The sequence below is a fragment of the Macaca thibetana genome, chromosome 13 (assembly GCF_024542745.1).
Source record: "Macaca thibetana thibetana isolate TM-01 chromosome 13, ASM2454274v1, whole genome shotgun sequence".
Taxonomy (NCBI): domain Eukaryota; kingdom Metazoa; phylum Chordata; class Mammalia; order Primates; family Cercopithecidae; genus Macaca; species Macaca thibetana.
This window is the reverse complement of record NC_065590.1, coordinates 43,264,783-43,292,443: the sequence shown is the minus strand read 5'-3', so window position 1 is coordinate 43,292,443 and position 27,661 is coordinate 43,264,783. Positions and strand designations below refer to the sequence as shown.

Genomic DNA, 27,661 nt, shown 5'->3' with positions numbered 1-27,661 from the left:
GTGTTTCCATGAATGTTCCGTATGTCTCCTGATGAGTATGAGGGAGTTAATGGAGTTACTAGGGTAAAAAGTATGCGTGTTTTCTTCTTTATGAAGTACTGCCAAATTGTTTTTGTGCCCATTTACATTCCCACCAGCACAGCTGAGTTTCCATTAAGACAAATGCTGATCAACACATGGTATTGGCTATTTTAAAATTTTTGTCAATCTGATAGGACATATCTCATTGCATTTGCATTTTCTTAATCACTAATGAAGTTGAGCATGTTTTCATATGTTTATGGGCCATTTGAGTTTCTTCTTTTGTGAAATGTCTGGTCAAGTGTCTTGTGCAATTATCTACTATTTTGTCATTTTCCCATGATTTGTAGCAGCTCTTATATACTATAGATGTTAGATATTAGTAACATATGCTACAAATATTTTCTATTAATTTGTAACTTGTCTTTGCACTTTTTATGTTGTCTTTTGATGATCTGAAAATTATCTAAAATTCTTAATTTTAATTTAGTTTAAATTTTCAATCTTTCGCCTGTCTTTTCGTATTTTGTTCAAGAAATCCTTCTGTACTCTGTTGCCATGAGGATACTTTCCTATATTATCTTTTAAATGTTTTGGTTTTGCCTCTTACTTTTAGGTCTTTATTCTCCCAAAATTTTATTTTGTTTATAGTGTGAGGTAGAGACTCAGTATAATTTTTTCCCATACAGATATCTTTATCCAGTACCATTTATTGAAAAATTCGTCATTTTCCTGTCATCTGCAATACCACTTCTGCCACATATCTAGTATCTATATATGTCAGTGTCCATTTCTGGGCTTTAATTCTGTTTCATAGATCTATTTGTCTATCCAGCACTAATACTATACTACCTTAAGAACCACAGCTTTATTAGTGTCTTGAAAGCTGGTAGGGCAAGCCCCCCAAACTCATTTGTCCTCTTCAAGAGTGTTTTGGCTATTTTTGGTCCTTTGTTATTCCATATACATTTTAGAACATGATGGTAATGTTTGACTTTTTAAACAAAATCTATCAGAGATTTGATTGAGATTGCATTGATTCTGTACATCAAATTGGGTCAACAGATGTCTTTATAATATAGAATCTTCTAGTTCTATTGTTTCTTAAAAGTTTTGTATATTTTGTTAGATTAATTCATAGGTATTTTCCATTCAAAATACATAAGGATGGAATGAATATATAGAGAGAGAGGGAGGGAGAGAGAAAGAGAAAGAGAGAGAGTGTATGTGTTATTTGCTAACTCTAGCTGCTATACAGAAATGAAATACAGTTTTATATTCAGTTGGTATCTGGCAACTTTTATTAAATTTACATTCATTTAAAAAATTTATTGGTAGTTCATTTTGAATTTTTTTACATATTAACAGTATATTTGAAAGCAATGAGGGTATTATCCCTCTTTCAATCCTTATTCTTTTTATATGTTTTCTTGCTTTTCTTCAGTGACTAGTACATACAGTGTAATGTTAAATAGAAATGGGAATTCCTGTTTTGTTCCTAATCTTAGATAAAATTATTTGAATAAGTAACCACAAGATATAATATTTTCCTTAGTTTTATTTATTTTTAAATTAGACTGAGGAAGCTCCTTCTATTCCTAGTTAACTAGATGTTTTTATTATACATGAATGTTACATTTTATCAAACACCTTTTCTGCATTTATTGATTGAGATGATCACTTAAATTTTCTCCTTTAACATGTTAATGTGGTGAATGACATTACTAATTTTTTAATATAAACCAATCCCAAATTATTAGGATAAACCTAATTTGATATATTATCTCATACCCATTGCTGGGTATGTTTTTGGTAATATTTTATTACCGGTATATACTTTGAAGCTTATCCCTTATTTCTTTAAGCATAGTAAACATTTTAATTTTATAGCTGGTATGTGAAATACATGTGGACATATTCCTTGTAGCTCTTGCTTCTGCTGTTTATCACTCATGGTGCTTTTGTTCACTTGTATATTTTGTTGTTTTTTTCTTGTAAGTTGTTCATTTTACTTAGAGTTTCATTTCTTTTTTTTTTTTTTTTTTTTTTTTGAGACGCAGTCTCGCTCTGCCGCCCAGGCTGGAGTGCAGTGGCCGGATCTCAGCTCACTGCAAGCTCCGCCTCCTAGAACCCAGGAGAATGGGTTCACGCCATTCTCCTGCCTCAGCCTCCCGAGTAGTTGGGACTACAGGCGCCCGCCACTGCGCCCGGCTAGTTTTTTTGTATTTTTTAGTAGAGACGGGGTTTCACCGTGTTAGCCAGGATGGTCTCGATCTCCTGAGCTCGTGATCCGCCCGTCTCGGCCTCCCAAAGTGCTGGGATTACAGGCTTGAGCCACCGCGCCCGGCTAGAGTTTCATTTCTTTGAAGTCTTTGAAAACTGAAATGATGGTGGGATACTATAGATTAATTTGCATTTGTTTCTGACCAGCCATATGAAGGCAATACAAGTCTGGGATGCCCTAATTTAAATTCTTAACTTGCGGTTTTTGGTAACACACAGTTTCTGTGAATTTGTGCTACAAATTTGTGTGAGGACCATCTTGTGATTCCAAATTTTCAGCAACTATTTTTACCTCCTGTACTCTTTGCTAAAGGTCAAGGATATTTTCTTTTTAGACCTCAGGGACAGGAAAGGGATGGGCTTATTTTCAGCTCATGCTTACACTGACTATTTAGAACTTGGACATCTCAGTTCTTTTGAAGTAGGGGATGAGCTACCTTGTCTTTGTTTCCTGCTCTGTGGGCTCTGAAGATTCAGGATAACCAAGGCTCAAATTTACACAAGTTAGCAAATGGACTCAGAAAGAAAACTGGCTAAAATGCTACACTTCTCCAAGTTCCCTTCCTCTTTTAGTCCCTGGTCTGAGGCTTCCTTACTTTCTTGTACAGACAGTCCCCAATTTACAATGGTTTGCTTATAATTTTTGACTTCATAGTGGTACAAAGGTGAGGTGCATTCAGTAGAAACCATTTGAGTACCCATACAACCATTCTGTTTTTCATAGTCGGTACACGAGTTAATAAATTAGATAAAATATTCAACACTTTATTATAAAATAGGTTTGTCTTAGGTGATTTTGCCCAACTGTAGGCTAATGCAGGTGTTTTAGCACCCACCTAGCTGTTTAAGGTAGGCTAGGCTAAGCCATGATGTTTGGTAGGTTAGGTGTATTAAATGCATTGTTGACTTACCATATTTTCAACTTTCAATGGGTGTATCAGGGAATAACCCCATCATAAGAAGCATCTGTAGTTCATTGACGCTTTTAAGATTTCTTGAACACATAATCTAGAATTTCTTGTTGTTTTCTTAAAAAAGGACAAACTAGGTGCCTAGTCATCCATATTATGTGAAATTACTATATTAAATGTTTATATCCCCATCCTGTACTCTTGCTGTTATCTTCATTTTGCTATTATTGTTTATAAATATGCTCTTCCAATGCAAATATCCTTGGGAGGGACAACACATTAACTGTGAACTTAGTTTTTGTTTGAAATAGTTTTTGAGGCCGGGCGCGGTGGCTCAAGCCTGTAATCCCAGCACTTTGGGAGGCCGAGACGGGCGGATCACAAGGTCAGGAGATCGAGACCATCCTGGCTAACATGGTGAAACCCCGTCTCTACTAAAAATACAAAAAAACTAGCCGGGCGAGGTGGCGGGCGCCTGTAGTCCCAGCTACTTGGGAGGCTGAGGCAGGAGAATGGCGTAAACCCGGGAGGCGGAGCTTGCAGTGAGCTGAGATCCGGCCACTGCACTCCAGCCTGGGCCACAGAGCGAGACTCCGTCTCAAAAAAAAAAAAAAAAAAGAAATAGTTTTTGAGATGTATTCCTCTGACAACTGTGACTAGAACTCTGAAACAGTGGGAGAATATATATATTTGTGATAAAAATAGGTAAGAAAAGAGAAGTGATTTTGAAGAAAGAGATATTATTGAAGAAAAATAGACTGGAATGGTATATTACCTCTGGGCAATAGATGTTTGGGAGACACAGGGAGGCATCAGAATGGATGAGAGATATTCTTAAAACCCCCAAAGATAGGAAGGCACTAAAATAAATTTCTCTTGCCTCACAATTTTGCCTAGGTTTAGTTATATAAGCATAATTAGAATAACTTACAACAGAATTCCTATGAAATTAAAAACTCTAACTCAGAAGGCAAGCCTATCTAAACTCAAGGTTTCTTGAAATATTTTGGTTTATTTCACGCACAACCTTGGTAAAATAAACAGGAAAGCATATACTTTTTAAAAAAAACCTGAATACAGAGATAGTTTTACTTCAAATTTTTATTCTCCCCACTGCTGCCTGTTTTTTGTCTTATTGCAATAGCTAGGACCTTCGTTACACTGCTGAGCACAAGTTGTAAGGGTGGGCCTTCACTCTTTGTTACTGATCTTAGGGGAAAAGCATTCAATGTATGATCGTTAAGTGTTAGGTTAGCTCTGGGTTTTCGTAACTGCCTTTTATGAAATTGAAGAAGTTCCCTTCTATTCCTAGTTTGCTAAAAGTGTTTTTATAATTGGGTGATGTATTTTGAAAAATGCTATTTTTGCAACTATGGAAATGATCTTATTTTTTTTCTTCATTATTCTGTTAAGGTAGTTATAGTGATAAATTTGTGGGTGTTAAACCAATTTTACATTTTTGTGATATGCCCTTTTTGGTCACTGTATATTATTACTGATATATATTGCTGCAATCAATGCATTAAGTTTTCAAAGATTTTTATGTCCATGTTCATGGAAAATATTGGTAGGCAAATTTTTTCTGGTAATTTCTTCGTTAGGTTTTAGTATCAGAGTTATGGTGGCCTCACGAACAAGTAGGAAAGTGTTCCCTCCTTCTGTTTTTTACAAGAGTTTGTGTAAGATTAGTGTTATTTCTTCAGTGAATGTTGATCAGTGAAACCATCTGAATCTAGACTTACACTGTGGAATATTTTAATTTTAAAAATGGATACAGGACTATTCATATTTTTGTTTAATCTGTATTGACTTTGGTACATTGCATTTTTCAAAGAACTTATCCATTTTATTTAAGTTGCCATATTTTTAGCATAAAATATTAATAATGGTATCTTATTATCCTTTTCATGCCTGTAGAATTTATAGTGATAACCTCTCTTTTGTTTCTGATACTGGTGATTTATGTTCTATTCTTTTTTTTAAAGACACATTTATTCTGCGTCATGATCAGACTATTACATTTAGCAATCAACAGCACGGGTACAAAAAAAAAATCTACATTAAAACCCATTGTTGGAATGCTGTACACTTTCCACAGAATAAAAACTAAAATAACTTGTTATACAATTAGTCACAAATACAGTCCTCAAGTTTTTTGCCCATACACGAGTATTTATCTAAAATGCAACTTTTTTTTTGTAGCAGCTAGGCCCTGCCAGCACTGTGCTTGGTTGAGTTCACAAACCTGTTGTAATCTGTAGCTTCTGTGTCCCTTCTCTGGCTTTCTTCTCCTGCTCAGCTTTGTTTCCTGGTAGTAACTAAAATCTTCTCCCACCGTCGTAGCTACTGCTGCTACTGAAATTGACATAGCCACCTTGGTTTTATGGTTTGGCAAAGTATTGGCCTCCACCACCATAGGGGCCAGTGCTTCTGCTTCCAAAGTTCTTCCCTTCATGGGTCCAGAATTTGAAGACTATTTGTTGTAATTGCCAAAATCATTGTAGCTTCACCATCTTCAAAATTGCTTCAATCACCAAATCCATTATAGCCATCCCCACTGCCACCATATCCACCATGACCACAGCATTGAAGTTTCCTCCACAATCAAAGTTGTCATTTCCACTGAAGCCACCTCCACAACCACCACCAAAGTTTCCAGAACCACTTCAACCTCTTTGGTTGGGTGAAGCACTATCCACCTCTTGTTTTAGCAGGGCTTTCCTAACTTCACAGTTGTGGCCATTCACACAATGGTATTTCTGAATGACAATTTTATCCACGGAGTCATGGTCATCAAAGGTTATAAAGGCAAAGCTCCTTTTTTTGCCACTGCCTCAATCAGTCACAACTTCAATCACTTCAATTTTTCCATACTGTTCAAAATAATCTCTCAGGTGATGTTCTTCAATGTATTCTTCAATGCCAGCAACAAATACCTTTTTCACAGTTAGGTGGGCACCTGGTCTTTGAGAACTTTCTCTTGAGACAGCCCTCTTTGGTTCCACAGCTCTCCCATCCACCTCGTGTGGCCTTGTATTCATGGCTGCATCCACCTCCTCCACAGTGGCATAGGTGACAAACCCAAAGTCCCTGGAGCTCTTGGTGTTGGGATCTCTCATGACCACACAGCCTGTGAGCGTTCCCCATTGCTCAGAAGGGCTCCTCAGCCTCTCATCAGTCATATGAAAGCTCAACACTCCAGTGAAGAGCTGCTCAGGCTCTTTAGGAGACTGATTTAGACATGACGGTGGCGGTGGGAAGAGAGACTTTAGCAATTCTTCCTTGGTGGTGACCACGGGCAGAAAGAAGTAAGCTAACGAATGTATCCTTATGTTATATTCTTAATCCATTTTAGGATTTATCGATTTTGTTGATAACTTCAGATAGTCAACTTTTGGATTTCTTTCTTGCTTTTTGTTTTTTTTTTGCTTTTTTTTTTTTTTTTTTTTTTTTTTTGAGACAAAGTCTCACTCAGCCAGCCACCCAGGTTGGAGTGCAGTGGTGCAATCTCAGCTCACTGCAACCTCTGCCTCCCAGGTTCAAGTGACTCTCCTGTCTCAGCCTTCTGAGTAGCTGGGATTACAGGTGCCCACCACCAGCCCGCTAATTTTTGTATTTTTTAAGTAGAGATTGGGTTTCACCATGTTGGTCAGGCTGGTCTCGAACTCCTGATCTCAAGTGATCCATCCACTTCAGCCTCCCAAAGTGTTAGGATTACAAGTATGAGCCCTCGCACCCGGCCAACTTTTGGATTTCTGAATATTCTTTGTTTTTCTGTTTTTAAGTCTTTTTCAAAGTTTTGGACTGAATATATATTCTTCCTATCATGCATAAAATATATTAATATTGTGTTAGTCTATTCTTGCACTGCTATGAAGAAATACCTGAGACTAGGGGCTGGGCGCAGTGGCTCACGCCTATAATCCCAGCATTTTAGGAGACTGAGGTGGGCGGATCACTGAGGTCAGTAGTGCAAGACCAGCCTGGCCAACATGATGAAACCCCCTCTTTACAAAAATACAACTAGCTGTGCATGATGGCAGGTGCCTGTAATCCCAGTTACTCGGGAGGCTGAGGTGGAAGAATTGCTTGAACCCAGGAGGCAGAGGTTGCAGTGAGCCAAGATCGTGCCATTGCGCTCCAGCCTGGGCGACAAGACTCCATCTCAAACAACAACAACAACAAATGAAATACCTGAGACTAGGTAACTTATAAAGAAAAGAAGTTCAATTGGCTCTTGGTTTCACAGGCTGTACAGGAAGCATAGGGGCTTCCAGGGAGGCCTCAGGAAATTTACAATCATGGCAGAAGGCAAAGGGGGAACTAGCACTTCACATGGCCATAGCAGGAGGAAGAGTGAGAGGTGGGAGGTGCTACATACTTTTAAATAAGCAGATCTTGCAATATCTCACTCTTGCTATGATAACACCAAGGGGGATGGTATTAAACCATGAGAAACTACCCCCATGATCCAATCACCTCCCACCAGACCCCACCTCCAACATTAGAAATCACAATTCGACATGAGATTTGGTTAGGGACACAGATCCAAACCATACAAGTAATGTAAGTACCTGAGAAGAGGATCTCACCTCTTGTGTTCAGTATTATGGAAGTAGGTAGCCTTAGATAAAATTCCCTGGAAGCAGAATCTGAGACAGAGATTTGGGTGGATGTGGTTTATTGAGGGACTCCTTGGGAAAAACCTGTAAGTGAGGAGCATGATAGGGAAGGGAAAAGAGCTGCCAAGCAAGGATCTGGTCTTAGGTAAAGTCTAGTCCTGGCCCAATCCACAGAAGGGAGGGATCTGAAATATAAACAGCACAGCAGAGTTGTCATCCCTGGTGGCAAGGGCTGGACTTCTATGCCATCATGTCAGTTGGCCACTGTTGTGGGTCATCTATGGAGGGAGCATAACTTCCCTAGTGAGTTGGCTCCCATCAGTTGATGGCAATTCTCTGGAGAAGAGGACTAGCTGTAAGCTATGACCAGCCACCACTCACAGGACCTCGGGGGTAGAAGCTTTAACCAAGTGAACAGGATCTGGGCAGGGCACCATAGTATCAACCATAACTCTGATAGTAAACATAGAGTCCTAGGCAAATAAAATAGAATTTGCAGGTGAGGGAAGTGCTTTGAATATATAATATAATACCTTGTAGCCAATATAATATTTTCGATAGTGTTTGAAGAACTATGCCAATAATAATCCTTGTTCAGGGGAATAATACCCTCACAGATGAATAAGACTTGATATAAGGAAGAAATAGAATACAAAGTTGGTATATTTGTTAGGGCTGGCTATATTATTATAAATTTTAGACCCCAAACATGTAATGGCTCTAAAGTTTACTTCTCTCTCAACAGTCCAGGTTGATGTGGGGAGTGGAGAAACTAGAGGAAAGGGCCCTCCTTTATACAATCATTCATGCACCTGAGCTGACTGCAGCCTGCAATCTTCAAGACATGATTTCCAAGACTCTCATGAGTATTGCCATCCAGCTGGCTGGGGTATTAATTATCAGCTGCTGCATAACAAACTTAGCAGCTTAAAACAACAATTAATATTTATTATCTCATTATAATTTTGGGTCAGAAATTTGGAAGTGGCTTAGCTGAATGGTTCTGGCTCAAGGTAATTCATGAGTTTGCCATCAGGTGTGTTTTGTGGTACAGTCATAGGAGGGCTTGACTAGGGCTGAAGCTTCCAATGTGGCTTCCTTAGTCCTGGCTATAGGCAGCTGGATTTGGTTTCTTGACACTCAGACCTCTTTATAAGGGCTGTTGGAACGTCCTCATGACATAGCAGCTGACTTCCCTCAGGAAAGTAATCTAAGAGACCAAGATAAAAGCCTAAATGTCCTTTATGACCTTGACTTGGAAATCACATTCCATTATTTCTGCACTATCTTGTTCGTTACACAGGTCTGCTATATTCAGTGGAGGAGGGAATTACACAGGACATAAATACCATGAGCCAAGAATCACTGAGAGCCATCTTGGAGGTGGGCTATCATCTTAGAAGAGCACGTGTAGGAGGTTTTTAAGGACAAATCCTATTTGCATTCCATTGGAGTACACTTACTCACATGGCTACATCTAATAGCAGGATTTAAGCAAGGACATGTTATATAGTTGGTTAGTCATGTGCCTTTTATTACAGTGGAAGGAGGAGGGAAGTATTTAAATGCACATCTGGCAGTTTCTGCTACAATTGGGAAAATGAAACAGGAAGAAAAAATCTTCAAGACATGAATAACTAAAATAACAACAACAAAAGTTGACGTTAGTGAGCAAATTTCTGTGTGTACCCAAACCTCCATAATGCTTAAATTTTTTTTTCTGATTTTATAAAATTGTTTTTGTCTATAGAATCTCACAGGCAAAAGCTCTTAAATTCTGACAGATTGTTTTTAAAAATCCAACATCTTAGTCATGCATGGCCTTAACAAATGTTTTCAATTTACTTTAAGTAACTGACTTTTTAAAAATAGTGCAAAAAAATACTAATGTCCATTAGTGAAATCACAGACACATATACAACAGGGAAAATATAATTTGTCTACACACTCGCTGCCTGGAAAATTAATAATCAAGGTGCAAAATATTCTACCCCTTCTTTGAGAATCTCCCCCGCAGAAATGTTTCCTACGCACTGACATATGTCAGAGACCAGGTAATTCTCATTGCATTTCCTATTAAAACAGTAAAATCTGAGATAGAAGATTAAATATCGAACCAAAAGATTTTTTTAATTAGTTTTGCTTAATGAGAAAGAGATAATCTCAGTTGTAACAAGAACCTCAAGTGAAAAATATTTTTCTTCCTAATTTGTTCCAAACATTCTATTTTGGCTTTAAGTCAGATTCTGCGTCAATGAACTAGAATTCAGAATGTCACTGATTTTTCCTAAACATTTAACAACTCAGAGCTAGTCTTGCCCACATTTCCACTGAAGATAGTATATATTCATTCTTTTTAAAGTAAGTTTGCTTGACTACATTTGATTGGAATGATAGAAGTAGCACATCGTAAAAAATTCTGTATCCTCTGAATTGCTGCGTCCTACATTGTTATTATAACAATTTAAGAAAGCAATAGACTTATTTCAGGGTCTATCAGTTTTTTGTAATGGAGAAATGTGTAAATCAGGTGGCAAAATTCTTGTCAATGATTATGATCACTCTGTGACATTTTGACTCATGATAAAAAGCCAAATATTCATTATGTATTTTCTATAGAATTTAGTAACATTTACCTCAAAACAAGGAGCAGCTGTGAGCAAGTAGAATGTACACAAGATATCAAGTTGGGAATCTTGACTCTATCATTTATTAGCTTTATCGTATCATTTATTATATGGGCAAGCCATATAATTGGTTTTTTTTTTTTTTTTGGGATGGAGTCTCGCTCTGTCGCCCAGGCTGGAGTGCAGTGGCCATCTCGGCTCACTGCAAGCTCCGCCTCCTGGGTTCAGGCCATTCTCCTGCCTCCGCCTCCCGAGTAGCTGGGACTACAGGTGCCTGCCACCCAGGCCCAGTTAATTTTTTGTATTTTTAGTAGAGACAGGGTTTCACTGTGTTAGCCAGGATGGTCTTGATCTCCTGACCTCGTGCTCCACCCACCTCGGCCTCCCAAAGTGCTGGGATTACAGGTGTGAGCCACTACGCCCGGCCTGTAATTTCTTACATGGGCAAGTCATCTAGTCTATTTGAGTTCCAGTTTCCTTATATAAAAACAAATACTAATAACCTTCGAAGACTGTGTATGGATTAAAAGAGGCAAAAATGTAAAAGAACTTAGCCAACATTGATATGGTACATAAAGGTTTTGTTTATTGGTCCTTTAATCCTGTTAATCTAAAAATAGAATTTCATAGATAGGAAAATTCAGACAGAGAAGTCAAGTAACCTGCTTAAGATCACATATCCAAGAAATGTTCTAGTGCACTTATCACTACACTGTGCTCATATCAAAGTCTCTTGCAGGGGACATATGAACCAATTAATTGCAAGAGGATGTGTATGGGACCTAACTGGTTGGTTATACATGTGTAGTGGGAGCTGGGGATATTACAATGTGGAGTATTTTAGCACCCTGAGGAAAAGCTCAGTCCAAATTGGTTATATATGAGAAATTTGCTCAGTCCTGAAAGAAGGCATATTTCCCAATGTCCACTTTAGATTCAGCCAAAGAGGAAAATGAAAAAGGACAAAACTTTCAGAAGGCAGATCCAGGGGCTACAGAGACCAATGAGTAAAAGGAGCATCTCAAAATCAGAATTAATCAGGTAACACTCCTCAAACACAGGTAGGGGGCCCTCAAAAGTTGTTCCCAACAGGATTTCAGAATTCTATAGACATGTATTTGCTGTGTTTTCCATTTTCCCCAAGGAGAATATTACAATTATCCTGTGCATTTATCAGCCCTTATGTATCAGGTGAGAGAAGGCAGAAAATTTTTCTTTTTTATTTCACGGGTGTAAGTAGAATCTAGAGAAGCAGATCATGATTAGAAACTACCATACCTCACCCAGATGTCACAGATTATGACCTTGATGCTGTGCTTGCCTAGGACTTTGGGGCTTTCTCCCTTGGGGAGTGGATGGGTATATTTTGCATCTCAGAAATAGAGCAAATCAAACATTTGGTGACCAAAAGGCATGTAGCCATTAGAGCTGTTTTAAATATCCTAGTTCTTCTTCCAGGGATATGATGAGACTGTACTTTCCTGCCCCTTGAATTTAGACATAGACAGGTAATTTACTTTGGCCAATGAAATGTGAGTGGAAATGATATGTGTCACTTTCAGGCAAAATTCATTTATTCACACGTTTCTCTTCTCTCCTGCCGTAGTGATCACAGAAACACATGTATAGATGGAAACTCTTTCAGCCTGGGTCCTTGAGTCACTAAGATGAACAGAGACCTCCTTGCTGACCTGAGTTCTCCATGTAGAGTGAGTAAGAAATAAATATTTATTGTGATCAAGTCTCTGTGATATGAAAGTTGTTTGTTACTGCACTAAAAGGCAGTAGACTTTTATTAATACAAGCACACATTTTATTAATTCATTGAAATTATTTCCTTCACAAAGATAAGTAGGATCAATGTCAATCAACCTGAGATAAAGTGTTATTGGTTTTTTTTTTTCTATAACCAACCTAATACATTGTATTTCCCAGTAATAGGTAAAATTGTTGACCAAAAATTTATTAAAGTCAACTATCTCACCTCAGCAGCCCAGCACCACTGAATTGGAAAGAGTTTCATAGAGAAGTCTAGGGTTGGTTCAGCAGAAGAGGCACTTCGAGGAGGCCACGAGTAACTCCTCTGTGGCAGCAAAGAAGAGTGAAAGACAGAAGAGAAAAACACTGAAATTATGAGGGCCTCAATGAAAGTTCACCCCGTCTTTTATAAAAAAAAAAAAAAAAAATGCTTAGCTTTTAATTTGTGGGTTTCAGAGTAACCAGGAGAGGTTCTGGAATATATTTGTTTTGTTTTGTTTTTGCTTTTTGGGACAGCGTCTGGCTCTGTCACGCAGGCTGAAGTGCAGTGGCACGATCTCGGCTCACTGTAGCCTTGACCTCCTGGGCTCAAGTGATCCTCCCACTTCAGCTTCCCAAGTAACTGGGACTACAGGCACATACCACCATGGCCGGCTAATTTTTGTATCTTTTCGTAGAGACAGGGTTTCACCATGTTGCCCAGGCTGGTCTCAAACTCCTGGGCTCAAGTGGTCTGCCTGCCTCGGCCTCCCAAAGGGCTGAGATTATAGGCATGAGCCCAGTTCTGGAATCTTTTTTAAAAAGCTCCAGATTCTTTTTTTTTTTTTTTTTTTTTTTTTTTTTTTTTTTTTTTTTTTTTTTGAGACAGAGTCTCACTCTGTCACCCAGGCTGGAGTGCAGTGGCGCAGTCTCGGCTCACTGAAACCTCAGACTCCCGGGTTCAAGCGATTCTCCTGCCTCAGCCTCCCGAGTAGCTGGGACTACAGGTGCCAGCCACCAAGCCCGGCTAATTTTTTGCATTTTTTCAGTAGAGACGGGGTTTCACCATGTTGACCAGGCTGATCTCGAACTCCTGACCTGAGGTGATCCACCCGGTTTGGCTTCCCAAAGTGCTGGGATTACAGTCGTGAGGCACCACGCCCAGCCAATAAAAAAAGCTCCAGATACTTAAAGTGGACCCAGGAGTGAATAGAAGGCATGCTGGGAAGGCAGGGGTGGAGTTACCATGAAGCTCATAAGGCATAAGCTTTAGGACCCCTCACTTGCACAGGTCCTTTCTAAGGTCCTGTGAGGGGACCTAGCAATTTTGTAATTGTAATTTTTTAAAGGACTGCCCCCTAAATTATATGAGCTTCAGGTCCATGCAACCTGTGTCGCCTCTGTATAGAGGCAGTAAGCTGGCATGGAAAGTCTTGTCACAGCTTCAGGCACTGGGAGCCCAGTAGAGGACACTCCATATTAGGAAATTAATCCTTCCCTGGGGAAAGGGAGCTTGAGCACAGGACCAGCTACACAACTGCAAGGCTTGGTACAAAACGAAAATGTGAGGCTTTTTGTCCAGGAAGCAGGAAACATGCATTGTTACAGGAACTAATACATAAATCTTTTTCCTTTCTTCCACTTTCTCTCTCTCAACCTGTCATGGTATTTTCAATTTGCCATTTAATGTTATGTTCCTGCAGGCTTGGTGCGAATGGAGATCTTCTCAAGCAGCCAGGGGGACCCTGCCCCAACACGATACACCAACTACTGGGCTTCTCCTCCCACCAACCACTAAACCAATGCTTTGCCCACAGTCAGGGTGAGAAATTTAAGTCAAGCATTTCTCCTTCTCACCGGCCTGCTGCCACAATCCACAATGAACAGGAGAACCTCCAGGTATACCAGATACCTGGATGAGGGTGAGGCTAGAGGCTCATTCGGCCAAGTTCTTGCCTAATATACTGTGGCACCGTCAGTACAGGATGAAGATGGCACTGCCCATGCCAAACTGGTCCCAACCCTCCCCATGCCTACACCCAAGGGGTGATGGGTGATAGCTGTCACTGGGTAGGGGCAGTAAGAGGGAGGCTGGATGAGTCTCTGGGCTTCAGGGAATAGGGAGTGGGCAGTGAAAAAGCTGTTTGGGAAGGTGGTGGGAGGCAGGACTGGGCATGAACCTAGGCTCCAAGCCCCAGGTACATGCTCCACTGTCTTTTCAGACTTCACTTACCAAACACAAATTTGAAGATTAAAGTATTAAGAACTTTAAGATGGTGACAACAGAATATTAAACCCCAAGCATAAAGCCCTCTTCTGAGCATGAGGCCTTATGAGACTGTGCCCATGTAGGAAGCCTTGCTTGAGAGTTTAATACTCTCAAGTATTAAACACATCTTCTTTTGGGCTGGGGGTCTAATTGCTAATTCCTGGACAATAATACTTACATTTAAAAAAAATGTGCATCAGATAAATAGAGATGTTAGTAAAAATCTTAGCGTGGTTCTTCAAGACCATTGCAAGATTGCCATGTCTTTCTGGTCAAGGTTCAGGACAGGATTGAGATACTAAAAGTTGCCTTGAGTGGGGGCATTATGGCCCAAATCAGTGCATATAGCCCCAAACCAAACCACTAAGTCCAACTGGTCGGGCAGAGAGAAGAGGTTAATGTGGGAGTCTGGATCATTGGGGAAAAGAGAGGAGTTGGTGGCTGAGGGGACCAATGAGGCTGCAGAGGAGGATGGATGCCTTTTTCTATAAGGGGTTTTTCTGTGGCCCTTTGATCATTATGTGAGCAAGCTAAATGAATTAAAATCAGACAATCTGAAAATCTAAAATGAAATGACATTTGTACACTGAGGAGGGTAAGAAAAAATGCACTCATTACCCATTTCAGATTATGTCAATAAACTGGGCATTTTTGGTTTGAGTCAATGCAGGACAATGTAGGCTCTTTAGTCCCATTTTCTGTTGCCTATAACAGAATACCTAAAACTGGGTAATTTATAAGAATATATTAATTTCTTACAATTCTGGAGGCTGAGAAATCCCAGGTTGAAAGGCCATATCCACTGAGAGGCTTCTTGCTGGTGGGAACTCTCTGAAGGGTCCCAAGGTAAAGGAGGTTATCATCTGGTGAGGAAGCTGAGTGTGCTAACACGCTAGCTCAGATCTTTTTCTCTTCTTATAAAGCCACTGGTTCTCTTTTCATGATAACACATTAATCCATGAATAAATTAAGCCATTCATGAGGGCAGAACCTTCATGATCCAATCACTTCTTAAGGGCTCCACTCCACCTCTCAATACTGCCACATTGGAGATTAAATTTCAATATGAATTTTGGAGGGGCTATTCAAACCATAGCAGTAAGAACTATGTAAAATAATAAAGGTGGTATATAATTGTGGAAAGCTTCATCCATTTATAAAAAAATATTTGCTGATTTCCTCCAGTATACCAGACCTGTTGTATATGTTGGGGATGCAGCAGTGACCATGAAAAACAGAGTCTTGATATCTTGAAGCTCACCTTCATCTTCTGATACAGCTCTCTCTATATTTGAAACATGATCATCTATATATTTAAGGTGATTATCAAAACCATACGTATTTGAGTTGGGAGTATGCTTTATTGTTCTCAGTTTTCCTAGCACCTAATACCCTGACTGACACACAGAAAGTACAAAAAGGTATTTGTTGATGGTCCAGGCACGGTGGCTCATGCCTGTGATCCCAGCACTTTGGGAGGCTGAGGTGGGTGGATCACTTGAGGCCATGAGTTTGAGACCAGCCTGGCCAATACAGTGAAATCCCATCTCTACTAAAAATACAAAAAATTAGCTGGGTGTGGTGGCACACCTGTAATCCCAGCTACTCAGGAGGCTGAGGCACAAGAATCACCTGAACCTGAAAGGCAGAGGTTGCAGTGAGCCGAGATTGCGCCACTGCATTCCAGCCTGGGTGACAGAACAAGACTCTGTCTCAAAAAAAAAAAAAAAAAAAAAAAAAAATTGTTGATGGAATAAATGAATTCATTTGCAGTAAGAATAACATAACTCATGAAATGCATCCAAAATACACATGTTGTTAATTTAGTATGACTAAAACTTCATGAAACCAAGATTCTTCTCATATATTCTGAAATGTAGCACCAAAAAAGTGCTTTGATTAATGAAATTATGTAGAAAAATATACCTAAAAAGGATATATTCAGAGATTTGTCAGGAGTTATTTTCATTTTCTTCCATTATGGCTATTTCTTTGTGCCAAAAATTTGCTGTTAGAAGTTGTTTTAAAAAATAGAATCTTTAAGTGGTAGATTCAGTCCAGCTGGCTTCAAACGGTACAGGGTGGTGGTGTTGGGGGGAGGGTCGCAGATGGCCAGATCTCTAGGGAATTCTATGACCTCAGTGATGACTGACTAAAATTCCTGGACTTTTCTTGTGAGAGGAATTCTACAATTGATAAGTATTGATAATTATCAATTATTGTTCCCTGATAATTATTATTACTTTTTATTGAGGTAAAATTCACATAAGATAAAATTATTTTGAAGTGTGCAATTCAGTGGCTTTGAGTACATTCACAATGTTGTACAACTATCACCTCTCTCTAGTTTCAAAACATTTTCATCGCCCCAAAAGAAAACCTCATACCCATTAAGCAGTCACCCTGAGAATTATTTAACCTCTGGCTCCACATAATAAGCACCAGTCCTATCAGCTCTATAATAGAAAAATAACAGGAAAAGTATTTTCCTCCAAAAAGTATAAAAATTGTAAATTTAATAATAGGGTTCACAAGACCAGTCAAGGGCTAGCCTGTGATCCTTCGAGTGATGCCCTAGTGACCTCTGATGCTGAACATATGGGCACGGTCTGACCTCCAGAGGGGCAGCAGGTATATCTCTGCATAGGCCTCTGAGAAAGCTACCTGGGATGATCCTGGAAGGCCAAAATGTCAACTGAGTTTTTAAGTGTATTTAAGGTTTTCAGACTTATGTGATTTTTGAATTGTCAAACACCAGGCAAAGAGTAGATATGGTAAGTGATTTAAAAAGCAGATTAAATATAAATGGATTGGAATGTGAAAAAAGCCACAAACACTACACACTGACAGACTCTAGGAAATGCCTCTTCACAACCTTGACTTTCTTGATGAGGAATGTGTGCCGGTAAAAGGGCTTACGTTTATTTAGGGACCGAGAGGCTTCCTGAGGAAAAAATCTACGTTAAAGTAAGACCATGAAGGAAGAGTTTGGGCTAGAAACAAAGGCTAAGTCACCAAAGGGGTGTGATCTTTCTGATTCCAGGGTTATATTGTCATTCAGATTACTTTCCTAGCCCAGATTCTCTTTGAGGTCATGTTTGAATGGGGTAGAGTAGGAACATGGTAAATAAAAAATTGAAAATGGAAAGAGCTACTTATCTAAGAAGGAGTTCTGAACTAGGCTAAGGTAGCTTATCCACTCAACAAAGATGTGTGGAAAGCACTATGTGCTGGGAATTTGTTAAACATGGAAGATACAATAGTAAACAGGACAGATACACTCCCTGTCTCCAAGAATTTTACAATCTAAAGGCAGATATTTAAAATAGGACTACATAAATATTGATTACAATAAAGACTACAAAGGAATAGTTCACTAGGCAATGGCAGTGTTTAATGGCGGAAATCTAACCCGGTCTGGAAGGACAGGAAAGACTTCCCTAAGCAGACATTTCAGCTGAGATCTGAAGAATAAAGAGTGGGGAAGGCAAGAGGGTGGGAACAGTAGGCACAGTGTGTGTAAATGTTTTGAGGTGGGAGGGGCTTCGGTTTGAGGCCAGTAGGCTTAAGTATAGGGGCCAACTAGAAAAGCAACAGAACAGTTTATGAAGGGCCTGGCTACTTCCCTGCACTTGTGGAGTGTCCTGCCAGCAAGCAAACCAGCCATAGGCAGGGCAGAGAGACCTTCACTGTTGTAAGGTTGTGGGGTATGAACTGAACTGGGGCCTTGAGGAGCTTGGTAAATGGATTAGGCAGGTGTCTCATTACCCCTCTAGCTAGATGCACTGGGCCTTTTGTGTGGCCATGTCACATGCCTCTAGTTTCTATGCAACATTGTCCCAAAGACATGGATTCAATCCCTTCCAGAAACTCCAAAATTATTCTAGACTCTGGATCAAGTCTCAGACCAGGAACCACAGCTAAGGCATGTGGTGCTGACAGGGTTGGCATACTGCCTGGTTAACAATTTTGGCTCAATTCAGGGGCACATGTGTTTGTTCATCTGCATGGGAAACCCCTCACAACATTGACTCTTCTGTTGTAGGAAGGATGCAGCCATGCTTGTGCTTTACCTAGCAGAAACATTTTACCAGGAATGAGCTGCACGAAGAGCCATAAATATCTCAGTCATATCAGGGCCAGGCTTCCTATCAGATATTTGGCCAGAACTACTATGGGTAGGGATAGCACCTCCAACCATCCATAGCCCCAGGGAGCCTCAAAAGTTGTCCATCTTGTTTAGAGCACTAGCACCTAGCACAGGTGCATTTTAGGAAATCAAGAAATAGCATTGTAATGGATGAGTGGAGGCAGAGCACAGAGCAGGCAGTTCTGCTAAAGCAGTCCCCAGCTAACGCAAAAGATTAGCATTCTTTGCTCGCAGAGATGTGAAAAGCCAGCAGCTAAATCAGTGAGTCTCATCCCTCCCTGTACATATATATTACATACATATACAGTTTTATTTTAGATATGTTTTAAAACTATATTTATAAAGAAATTAGGCTGGAAGTAAATATGCCTAAATATTAACTTTTTTTTTTTTTTTTTTTGGGACAGGATCTTGTGCTAGCTATCACCCAGGCTAGAGTATAGTGGCACAATCATAGCTTACTGAAGCCTTGAATTCCTGGGTTCAAAAGATTCTCCCACCTCAGCTTTCCATTTAGCTGGGACTATAGGCACGTACTACCATGCCTAGCCAATATTAATTTTTTGACAATAGGATTAAGTATAGTTATCTTACTCTGTTGGATTTCTGTATTCCAAGGTAGGAATGTTACTTAAGAAAAAAACAGCTTTACTGAAGTATAACTGGCATACAATAAAATGCATATGTTTAAAGTCTCACTATGAAAAAATTAAACACATTAATACACCTGTGAAAACATCACCACAATCAAGATAGTGAATATATGGATCACTCTCAGAAGACTCTTCTTGTCAAAATACACATAGCCATAAAATTTACCATCCAAACCATTTTAAGTATACAGTTTAGTGTTATTAAATATGTTCATAAAGTTATGCACCATCACCACCGTATAACTCCACAACTCTTTTCATTTTGTAAAACTGAAACTCCATACCCATTAAATAATAACTCCCATTCCCTTCTACCCCCAGCCCATGGAAACCACTATTCTACTTTCTATGATTTTGACTACTTAAGTTCATCTTGTCCTTTTCTAATGCTACCTTCTTGCCCCACCCTCACCCCATCCTCCAGACAACCACTGATCTGTTTTATATCACTATAGATTAGTTTTTGTTCCCTAGAATTTTACATAAATGGAATTATAAAGTATGTACACTTTCTGTCAAGTCTGGCTTCTTTCATACAATAGAATTACTTTGAGATTCCTCCATGTTGTTGTTTGTATCAATAATTTATTACTTTTTATTGCTGAGTAATATTGCATTGTATATATACTTAATTTGCTTATTCATTCATTGTACATGGACATTTGAGTTGTTTCTAGTTTTGAGCTATTACAAATAAAGCTGCTGTGAATATTCATGTATAAGTCTTTGTGTGGATGGAAGTTTTCATTTATCTTAGGCAAATACCTAGGAGTTGAATGGGTCATTTGGTAGATGTATGGCTTAACTTTTTAAAAAGCTGCTGAGCCATTTTCCAAAACAACAATAACATTTACATTTTCATCAGCATTGTATGAGAGTTCCTGTTGTTCCATAACCTCTCCAAAACTTAGTATGATTAGTCTTTTTAATTTTAGACATTCTAGTTGGTATAGGTATATAATTGTGGTCTTAATGTGCATTCTGTAATGACCAATGATGATGAACATCTTTTTATGTGCTTATTTGCCATCTGAATATTTTCTTTGGCAAAAAGTCTGTTCAAATATCTTATCTATAGGTTTATTTGTGTATGTGTGTTCTTATTGTTGAGTTTCAAGAATTCTTTATGTATTCTAGATAGAAGTCCTTTATTTGAGATGTGATATGCAAATATTTTATCTTGGTCTGTGTGACTTTTCACTCTCTTTGATGTCTTTCTATGAGCAAAATGTCTCAGTTTTGATAAAAGCTTAATTCATCAAAATTTTTAAATGTATCATCTCTTTCATGTGGTATCTAAGGAAGCTTTGTTTAGCCCAAGGTTACCAAGATTTTCTCCTAATTTTTCCTTACAGAAGTTTTATAGCTTTAGTTCAGTTGAGGTTGATGTCTAGGAAAATAACAAAAAAAGAAAAAAAGAAAAAATTTAAAAACAACAAAAAAGAAGTTTTATATTTTAGGTTTTATATTCAGTTCTATGATCAATTTTGAGTTGATTTTATTTACCTTCCACAGTATGGACCAAAGTTCATTTATTTGCATATAAATGTCCCATTGTTCTAGTACCTTTTGTTGAAAACAACTATGCTTTTTTCCTGAATTGACTTTGTACTTTTGTTAAAAATCAATGGACCATACATGTGTAGGCCTATTTCTGAAGTCTCTATTTTATACCATTGAACTATTTGACTATTTTTATGCCACTATCTTTAAGTCAGACAGTATAAGTGTGCCATTTTTGTTCCTTTTTTTTTTCCAAATTGTTTTGGCTATTCCAGGTCCTCTGCATTTTTATGAGAGTTAGAGTCAATCTGTCAACTTTTTAAAAATCTGCTGAAATTTTGATAGGGGTTGCATTGAATTTATAGATGAATTTGGGGATAATTGATGTCTTAAAAATATTAAGTCTTCAATCACTTGGGTATTGGTTACTCCAAGCCAATTGAATCAGAATCTCTGGGGATGAGACAAGCCATCGCATTTTCTAAGAAATTCCCCTGGTGCTTCTAATGTGCAGCCAGAGTTGTGAACACTGAGCTCTGGCATCTGTCTTGCAGGGGGCTCTGCCTGCTTAATGCTCCCAAAGGAAATGAACTATATTGAACAACACGAGGAATAATTGAAGGAAATAGTGACACTGAGCTTAGAGAAAAACTTTCAAGGAGACATGGACTTGAAAGGTTATCATATACGAGAGGAATTAGATTCTTGCAAACCCAACAGACAGAAACTTCAGGGAATCAGACATTATCTTAGCCCAAGGAGGTACTTTCAACAGTCAATGATGTCCTCAGAAACAATGAGTTTTCTAGGAGGGGAGATCTCTTTGGTTCTAGAGATTAGTGGGATTCATTCACTGAACATTTACCAACTCCCTACAATGTACTGATAAGAAAGTTGCAGAGGCTTTTCAGTATCAGAAGAGTTCTTGGAAGAACTACTCTGAGTTTGATAACTACTCTGAGTTTCTAATTCCATAAAATACTTTTTGAAAATTCTTCATAAAATTCTCATGAAATTGCTACTTTGTACTGTTGGGCCACAACTGTAGGCTTTATTATTATTCATAGCTCAAGGTTGTTGGGGGAAAAAAATGAATGCATTGCAGTAGGTAACTAATTCTGTGTGAGGGATAAGAACACACAGGGGCATACAGCATTATGTAGGAGAGAGAACAGAAATAGTAATAATGAGACAGTCTCACTGGAAAAAGAAGCTCAGAACTATGAAACTTCTGTGGGCAGGAAATTTCAGTAACATAAAATATGTGGGGTAAAGCTATTGCATTGATCACATGACCAGGATAATGTAAAGTTTATATGGAGTATAGTTTATACGGAGTTAAAGTAGCAGTTAAAATATTTGACAGATTTAGAAATATAATTAGTTTTTTCAAGGGCATATGGAATCTTGACCAAAATGGACCATATTCTGAACCATAGAAGAGATTGGCCTGTGTTTCTTTCTTGTATTGGGCTCGTGAGGTTTTGGTACCAGGTTATGTGGTCTCATTAAACAAGTTGTCTATTAGACCTCTATATACAGAATCTATACAGAATAATTCAACAAGCAAGAACTACTCTGAGTTTGGTAACTACTCTGTGTTTCTGATTCCATGAAATACTTCTTTAAAATTTTTCATGAAACTTTCATGAAATGGCTACATTATACTGTTGGGTCACAACTGTAGGTTTATTATAATTCATATTTCAAGGTTGATGGGGAAAAAATGAATACATTGCTGGTGGGTAACTAATTCTGTGTGAGGGATACAGAATTATGTTAGTTTTTCTTTAAGTTTCTCTCAGTTTTTCTCTAAGTTCAGAGTCACTATTTCCTTCAATCATTCCTTGTTATTCAACATGGCTCATTCCTTTTGGGAGCATTAAGCAGGTAGAACCCCCACCCCAAGACAAATGCCATGTGTGAATCTGAACAAATTTCAAATGATTGAAATTATACAAAGCATTTTTTCAATCTACAGTTGAATTAAGCTAGAAATCAATAATAAAGGATAATTTTAAAATTGCTAAGTCATTGGAAATTACACATACACTTCTAGATAACCTGTAGTTCTGAGGAAACTTCAACAAACATTGGAAACTTTTTGAGCTGAAAATAATATTTCAGTCTACCACCATACCACCCTGAACATGCCCAATCTCATCTGAAAATAATATTTTGTTTCAGATTAGGAAAATACAACATATTCAAACTGGAGTGCAATTTAAGTTATATTCAGAGGAATATTTGTATCCTTAAATGAATATATTCAAAAAGAAGGTGAAAATCATTTGAAAAAGTCATGAAAAGAGTACCAAATTAAACCTAAAGGAAGTGTTAAAATGAAGCATATTAAATTATCTGTATTCAACTATTTTTTACCCACAAAAACAGCAATTTCATTTTGTTAAATTTAATAGAAAGAAATAAATAACAAATCACAGAACTTAACAAGCTATAATGAAACAAAAAAACAAAGTTATAGTGGTGTGAATCAACCTAAAAGTTGCTTCTTGGCCGGGCGCGGTGGCTCAAGCCTGTAATCCCAGCACTTTGGGAGGCCGAGACGGGTGGATCACGAGGTCAGGAGATGGAGACCATCCTGGCTAACACGGTGAAACCCTGTCTCTACTAAAAAATACAAAAAACTAGCCGGGTGAGTTGGCGGGCGCCTGTAGTCCCAGCTACTTGGGAGGCTGAGGCAGGAGAATGGCGTAAACCCGGGAGGCGGAGCTTGCAGTGAGCTGAGATCCGGCCACTGCACTCCAGCCTGGGCCACAAAGCGAGACTCCGTCTCAAAAAAAAAAAAAAAAAAAAAAAAAAGTTGCTTCTTTATGAAGACTAATACAATGGTTCTCAAAGTGTGGTCTGAGGACTTTTGGATGTCCTGAGGTACTTTCAAGGAGTCTAGAGGGTCAAAATTATTTTTATAACAATAATAATATGCTCGCTTTCATCCTTATTCCCTCACAAGTATACAACAGAGTTTTCCAGTGGATGCATGACAGCAAATATTGCAACAGATTGACAGCAAAAATAGGTAGAAGACCCCAACTGCCTATTAAGCCTGACATTAAAAGAGATTTAAAATGCAAAATGATGTCACTCTTCCCAATTTCTTGTTTTAAAAAAAATTACTGTTTTCATTAGAGATAAACATTTTATCTCTATTATCTTTATTATGTTAAAAACATAAAATATGTTATGCTAAAGTATAATGAGTTTTAAGTAAATTAAAAAATAAATATTTAAAAATTTTCACAATTTTAACATATAACATAAATATTTATCAAAATATCTTTAGGGTCTTCAATAATTTTTAAAAGTGTAGAGCCCTGAGAATTGCTGAGCTAATAAAATTGATTTATCAGGGGTGATGGTGATCAAGAAAAAAATAGAAATTAAGGCATGAATCTCTAATATCGAGAATAAAAGAGAGATATCACTATATAGTCTATGGACATTAAAAAGATAATAAGATATTATAAACACCTTATGTTAATTGATTTGAAATTTTAATAAATTGATAAATACCTAACAATATAAAACTTACTCAAGCGACACGCAAAAAAATAGAAAATACAAATAGTTTTATATCTATTTAAACATTTAATCTATAATTTAAAACCTTTCTCTGGCATATACAAAACCTCTAGGCCCAGATGACTTTCCCAGTGAATTCTACTAAACAATTAAAGAATAAATAACACCAATCTTACACAAACTCTTCAAGAGAATAGACTAAAAGTGAAAACTTGCCAACTTGTCTTTTTTTTAATTTCAACTTTTATTTTAGATTCAGGGAGTACATGTGCAGGTCTGGGTTAATGGTTACATTGCATGATACTGAGATTTGGGGTACTATTGATCCTGTCACCCAGGTAGTGAGCATAATTCCTGATAGGTAGTTTTTCCTTGCCCCCTCACTCTTCTTGCCCTCTTTTGGAGCCCCTGATGTCTACTGTGCCTATCTTTGTGTCCGTGTGTACCCAATGTTTAGCTTCCACTTGTAAGTGAGAACATGTATTTACTTTTCTTTTCCTGTATTAATTCACTTAGGATAATGGCCTCCAGCTGTATCCATGTTGCTGCAAAGGACTTACTTTTGATATTTTTTAATGGCTGCATAGTATTCCATGGTGTATATGTACCACATTTTCTTTATCCAGTCCACTGCTGATGGGCACCTGACTTGATTCCACATCTTTGCTATTGTGAATAGTGCTGTGATGTTTGTTTATGTCCTTTGCTCACTCTTTAATAGGGTTATTTGGTTTTTGTTTGCTGAATTATTCCTTATAGATACTAATAATAGCCATTCTGACTGATGTGAGATGGCATCTCATTGTGGTTTTGATTTGCACTTCTCTGATGCTTAGTGATGTTGAGTATTTTTTCATGTTTGTTGGTCGCTTGTATGTCTTCTTTTGAGAAGTGTTTGTTTATGTCCTTTGCTCACTCTTTAATGGGGTTATTTGGTTTTTGTTTGCTGAATTATTCAGATGCAAAAATCCTAAACAAAAGATTAGCAAACTTAATCCAAGGATGCATAGTAGAATAATACACTAAAACCAAATTGGGTTTATTCTATGAATAAACAATTCATATACAATATTGCTTTAATATTTGAAAATCAATGAATGTAATTCATGACATTAATAGAATAAAAGATATCAATTATAGCCTCAATTCAGTAGATGCAGAAAAGGCATCAACAATGAAAAAGTTCAACAATTACTCATGATATAAAATAAAACAACAGCAACCTCATAATAAATGAAGCATAAAAATAAACTTCATTAACCTGATAAAGAGTAGTTACAAAATACCTACAACAAATGTCTTATTACTTTGAAAGTTTTCCTCCTGACACTGGGATCAAGTCAAGGATGCCTATTGTCACCATTGTGACTCACTATTTTTCTGAATGGCCTAGCCACTACAGTAAGTCAAGAAGAACATAAAATAGGTATAAGTATTAGAATGAAAGAAAAACAATAAAACTGTTATTACTCACAGACGATATGATCATATATGTACAAAATCCAAAAGAATCTTTAGAGAAACCATTAGCATTGCATTTCTTTATATAATTTCATTCACACATATATATCCAATAAAATATGTACATATGTATGCCAAAAGACATTTACAGCAGCATTAATTATAATAGCCAGAAAACTGGGAATAATCCAAATGCCCACAACAGTATAATGGAAAAATAAATGGAGATATACTCATGTAATGGTATACTATGTAGCAACAAAAAGGAACAAACTAATGATAGATGCAAGAATATGGAGAATCTCATAAGCAATATGTTGAATGAAAAAGCCAGACATAAGAAGTAAATGTTGTATAATAACATTTATATGACACTTAGAAACAGACAAAACTAATTTATGAGAAGTCAGAAGACCAATTACCATTTAGAAAGCAGGGAAGGGTGACAGGGAAGGGCACAAGGGGGGATTTCTGAGGTTCCAGTAGTGCCTTATTTCTTCATCTAAGTGGGTATTACATGGATATATCCATTGTATAAAAATTTATTAAGCTGAGTACTTATGAATTCTGTACTTTTCTGTATGTATACTTCAATAAAATAATTCATAAAGATACTTGTACAAGATACTAAAGAAGAAATCTTTTTTGCTTGTACCTGCAAATGAATGGCTGTTGAATAAGAAGTCTTTGAGAAATACCAGGTTCAATGCAAAAATATTTTTGATATAAATCAAACTTTGCCAAAAGAGCTATATAATTTAATAAATGTAATTCAGTCCAACATCATTCTAAAAGAGAAAAAAAAATTTAAATCTCATCATGTTGTTTTAGTGTTTGAAACTTTGATTAAAAACGTGAGTATTGGCTGACTCTGGGCACACTGGCTATGGGTTAGCCCTGCTCCACAAGGAGCAGCAAAAAATAAGATTTTTTTAAAAACTATGAGCATTATTAGGAAACAATGGTATGGAGACTTCAAAATACAGTAAGTCACTGTATATTCTAGGGATTATATAAAATATTTTAGAAGTTTGGGAAAAATTGAACCTCAGATTAAAAAACCTCCTACTCTAATAAAAATATGCCATGGTTAGATGCAAAGTAAAACAGGTATAATTTTAAATGAGATCAGTAAAGCCTAGGAAATGGTAGGTCAGAAATTACACAGTGCAAAACAATTATGGAAATATCTTTCCAGGGCCATAAAATCTAATAACAAAAGTTTATGACAGAAAATATTCAAAATCAGACTGAAAATCAGTGGAATCAGGTCAGCATTATGGGGCAAATGTAAAATGAAGGAATAGCTGCAGATAGAACCTTTTTTGCTTTCATCTTTACTGAAAAATATTTTAGAAAATATCTTATATCTAAACTCCCTAGTATCAATTTTCTCACTTCAGTTCTCTTCTGTTCCCTCTCTACAAAATCTCTCCAGGAAATCTCAATTCTTCCCAAGATTTTGATCCACCACCTATGTGTGTATATTTGTCCTCAAATCTTTATATCCAGCCACCTCTCTTTTCTGAGCTCCAGATATTTATTTTTAATGTTCTACTGCTATTTTCACTTGAATAACTCAAAGACATAACCTCCAAATGTCAAAAGCTAAACTCATGATCATTTCTGGCATACCCAGTTCTTCATCCATCGTTCTAAATTGTAGTGAGTTGGCCAACAGTCCTCCTAGTTGGCCAGCCTAGAATAATCTTGGAGTCTTTCTCAAGTTCTTCTTCAACTTCTTCAAATCATTCTTGAATCCCCACCTCTAAGTGTCCACTACAATGGTCTCGGAGCAGGCCTTTCATTTTCATTTTCCTAGACTATTTCAATAGTCTCCCATCTCCCTAACTTCTCTGCCCCTTTCACTATGTTCTTCAC

The 27,661-nt window shown here is 37.6% G+C and overlaps 1 pseudogene; it reads right to left on the bottom strand.

The window, feature by feature from the left end:
• Window positions 1-3,854: 3,854 nt before the first annotated feature.
• Window positions 3,855-27,431, bottom strand: LOC126934405 (heterogeneous nuclear ribonucleoprotein A1-like 3; annotated as a pseudogene).
• Window positions 27,432-27,661: the final 230 nt, after the last annotated feature.